This window comes from Podarcis cretensis, assembly GCF_951804945.1.
Source record: "Podarcis cretensis genome assembly, contig: SCAFFOLD_54, whole genome shotgun sequence".
In the NCBI taxonomy this organism is placed as follows: domain Eukaryota; kingdom Metazoa; phylum Chordata; class Lepidosauria; order Squamata; family Lacertidae; genus Podarcis; species Podarcis cretensis.
This window is the reverse complement of record NW_027647835.1, coordinates 1-11,081: the sequence shown is the minus strand read 5'-3', so window position 1 is coordinate 11,081 and position 11,081 is coordinate 1. Positions and strand designations below refer to the sequence as shown.

The following is an 11,081-nucleotide window of genomic DNA, read 5'->3' as shown; positions in this document are numbered from 1 at the left end:
TCTGCCTCTGGCAAATCCTGGCTGAGGCATAGACGGTATCTTCTCCTGATGCACCTCACTTTAGGCTTCTCAAAGGGTGTGAAAGCAAATGTATGGCTTCTAGACAACGTGGCACAAATGTGGAGTTTGATGTTATGTGGAGAATTCAGGCTCCTTGAAAATATCGTAATTCACTTAAAGGAAAAATATGTCTAACTCCAATACCTGCAAATAGATGTTTGAAAATGTAAAAAAAAAAAAAAAGAGGTAAGGGACCCCTGACAGTTAAGTCCAGTCGCAGACGACTCTGGGGTTGCAGTGATTATTTCGCTTTACAGGCCGAGGGAGCCTGCATTTGTCCGCAGACCTTCTGATTGGCAAGCCCAAGAGGCTCAGTGGTTTAGACAACAGTGCCACCTGCATCCCCATTTGAAAATGTACCTATCTTAATTCTCAGAATGTGACTGAGGAGTGGGATTATTATTACTAGTAGGAGGTGCCTGGTGCTGCCCAGGATTTTTTATAATCCAAAAAAAAGTTGTTGTTGTTTAAAAAAGCAGGCAAAAAGCAGGCAAAGTCACACCAAAGTCACATTTGGGTCTGCCATATTGATTCAAAATGGCAGCCAGAGTCTAAACATCAATGAAGAGCACCACCCCCACCTCAGGAACCCTTGTGCAAAGTTTGGTGGTGGTATCTCAAGAGGGACCTGAAAGTATAAAGAACAAAGAAAGAAAGGGAAAGAGAAACCACTTTCCAAAGTATATGGTAGATTATGATTATCATTATGAATTGCATTTATAGCCCTCTTTCTTCTCCAAGGAGCCCAGGGTGGCACATGGTTCTTCTCCTTTAATGCCCATAACAGCCCTGTGAGGTTGGATCAGGGTGCAAGATTTGCAGGGCCCAGGAGGCATTGAAGCAACAGCTGGCATCTCCTTCTCCATTCATGCCAACATTGCTGAGATAAGAAGGTATTTACCTGGAATATAAATATATTTAAGTTCCAGGTAGAATCATAGAATCATAGAATCATAGAGTTGGAAGAGACCACAAGGGCCATCGAGTCCAACCCCCTGCCAAGCAGGAAACACCATCAGAGCACTCCTGACATATGGTTGTCAAGCCTCTGTTTAAAGACCTCCAAAGAAGGAGACTCCACCACACTCCTTGGCAGCAAATTCCACTGTCGAACAGTTCTTACTGTCAGGAAGTTCTTCCTAATGTTTAGGTGGAATCTTCTTTCTTGTAGTTTGGATCCATTGCTCCGTGTCCGCTTCTCTGGAGCAGCAGAAAACAACCTTTCTCCCTCCTCTATGTGACATCCTTTTATATATTTGAACATGGCTATCATATCACCCCTTAACCTCCTCTTCTCCAGGCTAAACATGCCCAGCTCCCTTAGCCGTTCCTCATAAGGCATCGTTTCCAGGCCTTTGACCATTTTGGTTGCCCTCCTCTGGACACGTTCCAGTTTGTCAGTGTCCTTCTTGAACTATGGTGCCCAGAACTGGACACAGTACTCCAGGTGAGGTCTGACCAGAGCAGAATACAGTGGCACTATTGCTTCCCTTGATCAAGATGCTATACTCCTATTGATGCAGCCCAGAATTGCATTGGCTTTTTTAGCTGCCGCGTCACACTGTTGGCTCAAGTCAAGTTTGTGGTCAACCAAGACTCCTAGATCCTTTTCACATGTACTGCTCTCAAGCCAGGTGTCACCCATCTTGTATTTGTGCCTCTCATTTTTTTCGCCCAAGTGCAATACTTTACATTTCTCCCTGTTAAAATGCATCTTGTTTGTTTTGGCCCAGTTTTCTAATCTGTCAAGGTCATTTTGAAGTGTGATCCTGTGTTCTGGGGTGTTAGCCACCCCTCCCAGTTTGGTGTCATCTGCAAATTTGATCAGGATGCCCTTGAGTCCATCATCCAAGTCGTTGATAAAGATGTTGAATAAGACCGGGCCCAAGACAGAACCCTGTGGCACCCCACTAGTCACTCTTCTCCAGGATGAAGAGGAACCATTGATGAGCACCCTTTGGGTTCGGTCAGTCAGCCAGTTACAAATCCACTGAGTGGTAGCACAGTCAAGTCCGCATTTTACCAGCTTCTTTACAAGAATATCATGGGGCACCTTGTCAAATGCCTTGCTGAAATCAAGGTAGGCTACATCCACTGCGTTCCCTTCATCTACCAGGCTTGTAATTCTGTCAAAAAACGAGATCAGGTTAGTCTGACATGACTTATTTTTCAGAAATCCATGCTGACTATTGGTGATCACAGCATTCCTTTCTAGGTGCTCACAGACTGTTTGCTTAATGATCCGCTCCAGAATCTTCCCTGGTATTGATGTCAGACTGACTGGGTGGTAATTATTTGGATCCTCTCTTTTCCCCTTTTTGAAAATAGGGACAACATTTGCCCTCCTCCAGTCTGCCGGGACTTCGCCTGTTCTCCAGGAATTCTCAAAGATGACTGCCAGTGGTTCTGAGATCACATCTGCCAGTTCTTTTAATACTCTTGGATGCAGTTCATCTGGCCCTGGAGACTTGAATACATCTAGACTAGCCAAGTATTCTTGTACTATCTCCTTAGTTATTCTGGGCTGTGTTTCCTCTGCTGAATCATTTGCTCCAAATTCTTCAGGTTGGGCATTGTTTTCTTTATCAGAGAAGACTGAGGCAAAGAAGGCATTGAGGAGTTCAGCCCTTTCTGTGTCCCCTGTTTGCATTTCACCATCTTCTCCTCTGAGTGACCCCACTGTTTCTTTGTTCTTCCTTTTGCTACGAACATACCCATAAAAGCCTTTTTTTTGTTGCTTTTAACCTCTCTAGCAAGCCTGAGTTCATTCTGTGCTTTAGCTTTTCTGACTTTGTGTCTACACGTGCTGGCTATTTGTTTGAATTCCTCTTTGGTGGTTTCCCCCCTTTTCCATTTTTTGTACACATCCTTTTTTAATCTTAACTCAGTTAAAAGTTATTTAGATAGCCACCCTGGCTTCTTTAGGCACCTTCCATGTTTCCGTCTCATTGGTATTGCCTCAAGTTCTGCTTTTACTATCTCCCTCTTAACAAACTCCCAGCCAAGAAAGTCAAGAAATTGAGTCCTAGTAAGCTTGGCTGCTCCTTTCCGCTGTATAGTAAACTTCAGAAGAGCATGATCACTCGCGCCTAATGATCCTTCCACTTCTACCCCACTAACCAGGTCATCAACATTGGTTAGGACCAGATCTAAAATGGCTGTTCCTCTTGTTGCTTCTCCCACTTTCTGGACAATGAAGTTGTCTGCAAGGCCAGTGAGGAATCTGTTTGACCTTATGCTCTTGGCTGAGTTTGACATCCAACAAATATCCAGGTAATTGGAGTCCCCCATTACTACTATCTCCCTTTCTTTTGCATGCTTGGCCATCTGTTCCAGGAAGGCATCATCTATGTCCTCCGTTTGGCTTGGGGATCTATAGTAAACTCCCACAATGAGGTCCCTGTTATTCTTCTCTCCCTTAATTTTGACCCAAATGCTCTCACTTTGGCTTTGAGGTTCTAAATCTTGGATCTCTTCACAGGTATACACATCCCTGACATATAACGCCACTCCTCCTTTCTTGTCTGGTCTGTTTCTCTGAAATAGATTGTATCCCTCCATTATTACATTCCAGTCGTGGGACTTATCCCACCAGGTTTCAGTGATGCCTATTATGTCATATTTAGTTTGCTGTACCAAGAGCTCAAGCTCATCTTGTTTATTTCCCATGCTTTGTGCATTAGTGTACAGACGTTGAAGTCCATTAATCATTCCCCCGTGTCTCTTATTTAAGGATTTTTTCCTCCCACCACTAGGTCTGCGTGCTGTTTGCTCCATTTGGTCTATGACATTTGGATGATCATCTTCATCAATTGATAGACTCCTACCTTCAGGAGCACTGTCTCCCTCCCCCACATTAGTCAGTTTAAAGCCCTCCTGATGAGGTTTCTGAGATTTTTGGCAAAAACATTCCTCCCAACCGTTGTGAGGTGCAGCCCATCGCTTGCCAGAAGTCCATCTTCAAGAAACTGCAGTCCGTGATCTAAGAATCCAAACCGTTCCTGTTTACACCATTTGCGAAGCCAGCTGTTCACTTCCACTATTTTTCCCTCTCTCCCTGGGCCACGTCGTTCAACTGGGAGGACAGATGAGATGACAATTTGTGCATTTAATTGCTTCAATTTCCTGCCCAGAGCCTCATAATCTCTTTTGATCTTCTGGAGGCTATTGCTTGCAGTGTCATTGGTTCCCACATGAACCAAGAGGAAGGGGTATTTGTCAGTGGGTTTTATGATTCCTTGCAGTTGTTCAGTTACATCTTGGATCTTAGCCCCGGGGAGACAGCACACTTCCCGAGACATCTTGTCAGGCCCACAGATCACTGCTTCTGTTCCCCTCAGTAGGGAATCCCCTATCACCACTACACGCCTCCTCTTAGGTTTGGTCGGGGTTCTTCCGTGAGCTGTCCATTCCAAGGTCGCCTGCACATTCCCTGAGGACTGACTTTGTTGCTCGTCTTCATATACCTGATCGACTGTAATGAGGGAGAGATCCTCAAATGGAGTCTGCTCTTTGTCTTCCATGCTAGGGGAGAGGACCTCAAAGCGATTGTGTATTTCTAAACAATCAGAGCGAACCCTGGGCCTCCTAATTCTTTGAGTCACGTTTCTCCATATATCTGGCTCCTGTGTTGGTGAACTAGTCTCCTTCTCAGGGGAGTCCCCTGTCTCCTCCTTAGTGGAGATGGTGTGCTCTGTTGCTTCCAAGAAGAGCTCCAGCTCTCTAATTCTTTGGAGTGTAGCTACACGTTCCTCCAGTTGCTGGACTTTGTCTTCTAAGAGGGCAATCTACATGCAATTGCTGCAGGTAAAGCTGCCTGCAACCTTTGGCAAGATGGCTGTGCTGGTCCGGGGGGGGGGGGAGGTTACCATGGGGCGAGGTCCAGGACCTGAGTTGAGGGTCGGCAGACAGTCCTCCTCGGGCGAAGCGGGGTCCACAGAGGGAAGCCGGGCAAGGACAGGAACTCTGGGGGAAACAGGACTGGATGCTGACCAAAACAGCTCATCAACAACGTTGCTCCTGCAACCTGGGACCGGGCTGACTGGCCTTTATCTTCTCTGAGGCCAGGGGCGGTCCCGGCCCCCAGGAGACCCGCCTCTCCTGGCCTTAAGGCAAGCACTCCTCCTGGGAGAAACCAGTTCCCTTCGCCTCTCTGCCTTGAGCCTCTGCAGTTCAGGAGAGGGTTACTGGACCCAGGGGGAGACTCACCTGTAGGCACTGAGTCCTCAACCACCTCTGGAGCCAGAGTGGATTCACCTGGTTCCTGCTCCTGAGGATCCAGCACAGGTGCAGGCGCTTCAGAATCAAGGCCCTGCCCAAGTTCAGCCGGCCCTGGAGGTGGGGACTCCTGTGCAGGCTGGGATTCCTCCGGTTCAGCCTCTGAATCGGATTCCCAGGCCATCACAATGGCAAACATTGCACAGGAACTGCAGGCAACTGCAGCTGTTCCCTCCCCCTCCATCTTGAGAACGTGTCATTGGGGGTGGCTACAGCGGTCCTCCATCATAAAAAACGTGAAGACAGGACAAATAACTCCCCCCCCAAAAAAACCTAGGTCTCCCCCAACAAACGTTTGAGACTAGCTCCCCTAAATCTAAAAGATGGATCAAACTGCGTGCGCCGCTGCCCTGCAAACTCTGATAAGCTCCTCCCACAGCTAATCACCTGCCTCAACAGAAACCCTGCCCCCTCTGACCTTTGCACAGGGAGAGCAGCTAATCAGCCACAAAGAAACACACGCACAAGAAAACCCTTTTTGCTCCTTCTTCAGCTGCTGCCCTGCAAGCTCTGCTGACAGTAAATGTGGTTAGTAGTCCTCATTGCGCCGGGGGGGGGGGGGTTTGGAGGGGAGGGGGGGAAAGTGCTATTCCCTTAGGGCTGTTTTTTTTCCCTGCTTCTGCAGACTACATGGTTCCCCTGAGCATGCTAATGCATCTCCCTTGTTTCTCGGGTTGGTTTGTGTTTATTGAGCATTCATCCTGATTTCCCTCTGAGGAGGTTAGACAATGAGCATTCATCCTGATTTGCTGGCAGGGAGTTTAGACGAAGTCCCACCAAGCCAAGTGCTACTCTCTGTTACTTTCCTTAATGCAGAAACTTCCATCTTTGGGGGGAAAGACTCGCAAATAACTATAATTCTGTTATCTGAATTTTCGAGCATGTGCTTGAATCCTGATCACAGCAATGGCCTGGAAATGCCTTCAGCGACCCTGCACTGGTTCCATTTCTGTCGTCACTTCCCCCCTGAGTTTGCTGTTAGAAGGAGCGATTCTTATTGTCCTGTACCAATTCCATTCTGCAAATGAGAATGATAATCTGGATTTACAAAATGGAATTCCACTACCCAGAATGAAGCCTGATCTACCAAATGATGCTTCTTTGTCTGCAATTGCAGCTTTATTAAGTACCTGTATGTCACTGTGTATTTTTGTGATGGCCTGGGAATCCGATTCAGAGGCTGAACCGGAGGAATCCCAGCCTGCACAGGAGTCCCCGCCTCCAGGGCCAGCTGAGCCTTGATCCTTGAAGCGCCTGCACCTGTGCTGGATCCTCAGGAGCAGGAACCAGGTGAATCCACTCTGGCTCCAGAGGTGGTTGAGGACTCAGTGCCTACAGGTGAGTCTCCCCCTGGGTCCAATATACATCTAAACTAGCCAAGTATTCTTGTACTATCTCCTTAGTTATTCTGGGCTGTGTTTCCTCTGCTGAATCATTTGCTCCAAATTCTTCAGGTCGGGCATTGTTTTCTTTATCGGAGAAGACTGAGGCAAAGAAGGCATTGAGGAGTTCAGCCCTTTCTGTGTCCCCTGTTTGCATTTCACCATCTTCTCCTCTGAGTTACCCCACTGTTTCTTTCTTCTTCCTTTTGCTACAAACATACCCATAAAAGCCTTTTTTTGTTGCTTTTAACCTCTCTAGCCAGCCTGAGTTCATTCTGTGCTTTAGCTTTTCTGACTTTGTGTCTACACGTGCTGGTAAATATCCAGGAACTGTTTTGTTATATCCAGGAACTGTAAATTTTAATCTTAAATCCAAATAGAAGTGTGGCATTGCTCTCATTCACTTAGCATATACAAGAGGCAGTTAATATGACCGTTACAGCCTTGCAGTGACAAATTCCTGCAGGGTAACTTTGAAAGGCTGCTAGAACAAAAACAACTGAGTCTTGTGGGACTTTAAAGATTTGCAGATTTACTACATAGAAAGAAAGAAAATCTTCCCTCCCATCTGGAATTGGGTGCAAAGTACCACCCATCAATTGCCCTGGTAATCCTGATGCTCTGCTTGGTAGAATAACTGGAGCCAAGGCATATTCAGCAATAGGAATAGGGAATCTGTGGCCCTTTAGATGCATTACGGTGGGTCATGCTAACTGGAGCCGATGCAATTTGGAGTCCAATAACATATGGAGGGTCACAGGCTTCTAATCCCTGCTCAACCACCCCAATTTAAATGGGACATCCCGAAATTACAAAAGCTACCCCTAGATTCTGATTAAATCCCAGAATGTCCCATTTTTGGATACAGCACCCTGGCGTGAGCCAGCTGGCTCTTGAGAAAGCTTTGGAGCAAAAAAACCGCCCCAAGCATCTTGATTTGGATCAGCAAATTGGAAGGGTATGTTTGGCTTTCAGGAGCCAGATTTGTGGATAATGGCCAATTTGTCATGTCCTGGCTAATCCCATCTCCACTCCAGTTTATGTAAATGGTGGCATTCATCCTCAGGGCATCCTGTATTTATTTATACACACTGACAGTTTTCTCCATAATTAACATCATTATGATGCAATATCTCAACTAAGCTCATAATATTTCTTTGCTAGCTCTTTTGATTGGTTTCTGTCACTTACATAAAGTCAGCAGTGTAGGTACTCTGCTCAGTGTCAATCAGTATTCTGGCTTCATCACAGCATCTTGAGTGTCAAGAAACATTGAGGCTGCTGTCTGTGTTTCTGCAATGAAGACTCTTTGGATCCTTCTCCTGCTGGCAACTTCCACTTGGGCTTTTGTTGCTGTGGGTAAGTAGGGAGAGGCCACCCAGGAAGTGTTTCTTATTTGGGGTGTTTTCTGTCCTGCTGTGAGAAACCTCTACAGGTGTCCAGTATGAAAGAAACAGTTCTGTGTTTAGTGACCATGCCAAATGTTTTTATTTACCTGATTTGAAACACAAATCTGCCCAGCTCATAATGCTCAGGTATTATGTGCTGCGCTGCCGGAGCACAATTTCTGTTCTCATCCTGAAGCAAAGTTACTAGCCTGAGGTACTGTTTCTGGGTTAGCGGAGTCTGTAACCTGAAGCATCTGTAACCTGAGGTACCACTGTATATACATTAATATTATAACCCAGGAGAGAAAACACACACACACAAATTCTTTACAAATGCTTGCTAAAATAGCTCATAGACACTGGGTCAATTCCAAGCTAACTCTTGAGGGATTTTATCATGGGTAGTTGAACACTGGTGATTTTTTTCCAGAGATGGGGGGAAATTGTATTTTGTTTGCATTTTAATGTGAAACTGCCTAATTTATACGAGCAGAAGTTCAATTATCCTTCAACATTCACACTTCTGGGATAGCTCAGTTGATGGATCACAAAATTCTTACTCAGGTTCATGGGTCTGAGCCCCCCATTGAGCAAAATATTCACACATTGCAGGAGGTTGGACTAGATGAGCCTCATGGTCCCTCCCAACTCTACGATTCTCAGATTTGCACTTCTCCAGGTTTTGCAATGCCATTCTCCAACCAAAAAATGTGTACAAAATTCTGGGAAAGAGAAAATGAAAATGCACAGACTAGTGAAAACAACATAGTCAAATGCATTGCATTAGGGGAAATTTCTTGTAAAAATGTATATATTTGTCCAAACGTGTATTTTAGGAGAAAGATGCACTGAAATGCTGTCTTTCTGTGAACTTTTTTATTATTATTTAAAAAAGAACATTTACACCCATCTCGTCTAGATTCCAGCAATGCTGCTCGAGAGTCCCGATCCAGCTCCGGTCCTGGTAAGCAGATTGACACCCCTGGTGCAAAGGGCACTGAGCCTAACTTGGTGACTGATGTTAATGTGTGTGGAAATCCTAAAAAGTAGGTCCACTGTAAGATGAACTAGAAACAAAACAGCATAATACATGGAGAGGTGAGCAGACACTTTTTGTGCTAAGCAATCCTGCAAATGGCTGGGAAATCTTCTATAGCTCAGACTCTGAGCCAACTACTGAAACGTTAGAGACAGAGACAGCACCTCAAAGGAAGAAAATAGTGAAAGATTTAAAAAATAATATTTCTGAAACAACCCCCCATCCCACCACATCTCATCTCAAGCTTTTGGAGTTGAAGGGGCAATTGCTGGGGTGGGTAGGGATCAGGGCTGTCCAGTGTGGAAATCAAGCCATTTGAAGCAATTCACAGAAGGGACTAATTATTATTTTTTCCATGGCACCCAGGGGCAATTTCTGATCGCGCATTCCTCACAGATCTGGCCGGTGTGTTTGGCAGTACCTCTGAAGCGCTTGGTGAACTTTTAACTCAAATGGCTACGTCCATTTTGGGAGGAAAAGGTAAGTGTTGGAGGACATTGCAAGTGGGGAGCATTTTTCAAAACAAGCTTGTGTGGTGAGCATGAGAGGGGGAAAGTGGAGAGAAGTGGATGAGGTTTTTTAAAATGCAAATGCAATGCAAGGAAACTGCTCTAGGGCTGCTCAGTCTAGAAGAGCTCATGTGCCAGCAGACAGAGGGTGGAATTCAATGCCATACTGTGACAGATGTTCTGCCAGGCCCCTGCAATGTATTTTGCACAAGTTTCCACAAGAAAGTATAACTGCTATGGCCATTTCCACCTTCCATTAAAAAGATGTGGGTGTGTGGCCTTGGGAAGGTCGGGACCCCTGAGGGAAGGGAGACAAAGGCCGGGAGAGAGATGCAACAGGATTACTGGGAGGTGAGGAGAATGGTAGTAGTGAAGAAGTTAACCCTGCTGAACTTTTCTTGATAGGCACCAGAGAACTGAGGAGAGAGGCTCGTGGATCTCCAGGCTCCGGGCCAAGCAACAGGAACTGATTAGCCATGGGTAAGCAGCTCCAAGTCATAAGGTACTGGGCACTATCTGGAGGGCCACAAGTTTCCCATTCCTTCCTTGAACTTCTGCCCCAGACATGAAATGAAACAACACCTGTCCAGTCCTTCAGTTTCTTCTGTATGGTGAATGTTGCTATATTAAGAATGTTGACTTTAAGTCATGTTCAATTTCAGATATTTGCAGCAATGGTACAATTGGACTTCTGCATGGTCTAGAGCAGTCCTTTCCAACAGGTCGGTCGTGGGATGTCCCTGGTCCTGGTCGATCCTGGTCGATTACGGGATCCTGATGCCCCCCCCCCCAAAAAAAAGCAGCTCAACAACTTTGGCTCATCCCTCCCCCCAAAAAAAGCTCAAGAACTCTGGTCAATCCAATGGGTAGATCACTGTCATTTTTTTTATAGTGGGAGTAGATCGCAGTCTCTTGGAAGCTGGACAGCCCTGGTCTAGAGAATGAAGGAGGCTTTGACATCCTGGTGTTTGCCATCCTGGTAGATTGCCACATATCTATACCAATTGATCAATAAAGTTCTAGTCAAGCAAATCATTGGCATTTGACTCTATGCACCTTATTTGTGGCTTTCTGTATAGCAATGCATGATTATACATTCTCAATAACCTGACACACTAACATGTGTTTTTCAAGACACATTGGCTAGGATTCACGTAACCAGACCCACCACTTAGCCTTGTGCAAATGTTTCTGCTTGTGCAATGGGGCTTCCTCCCATCTCCCCCATGCTCCTCATTGGTCTGGAGAACCCCAAGAACAGCACAGGGGGTGAGGAGAGGGAGGGTTGTACTGCCTGACAAGCTGCAATGGTTGTGTTGGAGGAATTTCAACAGGGGCAAATATAAGGTTCTGCACATAGGCAGGAAGAACCAGTTGCACAAATATAACTTGGGGGACAGCTGGCTCACCAGCACTACATGTGAAA

General features: G+C 45.9%; 3 long non-coding RNA genes across 3 annotated transcripts; all 3 read left to right on the top strand.

The window, feature by feature from the left end:
- Nucleotides 1–1,385: 1,385 nt before the first annotated feature.
- On the top strand, nt 1,386–2,642 carry LOC307208436. The gene is made up of 3 exons (XR_013835172.1): nt 1,386–1,479; nt 2,276–2,344; nt 2,548–2,642. It is a non-coding gene; the product is annotated as an uncharacterized lncRNA (long non-coding RNA).
- A 5,209-nt stretch (nt 2,643–7,851) lies between these two features.
- On the top strand, nt 7,852–9,673 carry LOC307208435. The gene is made up of 3 exons (XR_013835171.1): nt 7,852–8,078; nt 9,027–9,071; nt 9,513–9,673. It is a non-coding gene; the product is annotated as an uncharacterized lncRNA (long non-coding RNA).
- A 309-nt stretch (nt 9,674–9,982) lies between these two features.
- Nucleotides 9,983–10,706, top strand: LOC307208434. The gene is made up of 2 exons (XR_013835170.1): nt 9,983–10,135; nt 10,318–10,706. It is a non-coding gene; the product is annotated as an uncharacterized lncRNA (long non-coding RNA).
- The last annotated feature ends 375 nt before the right edge of the window (nt 10,707–11,081 follow it).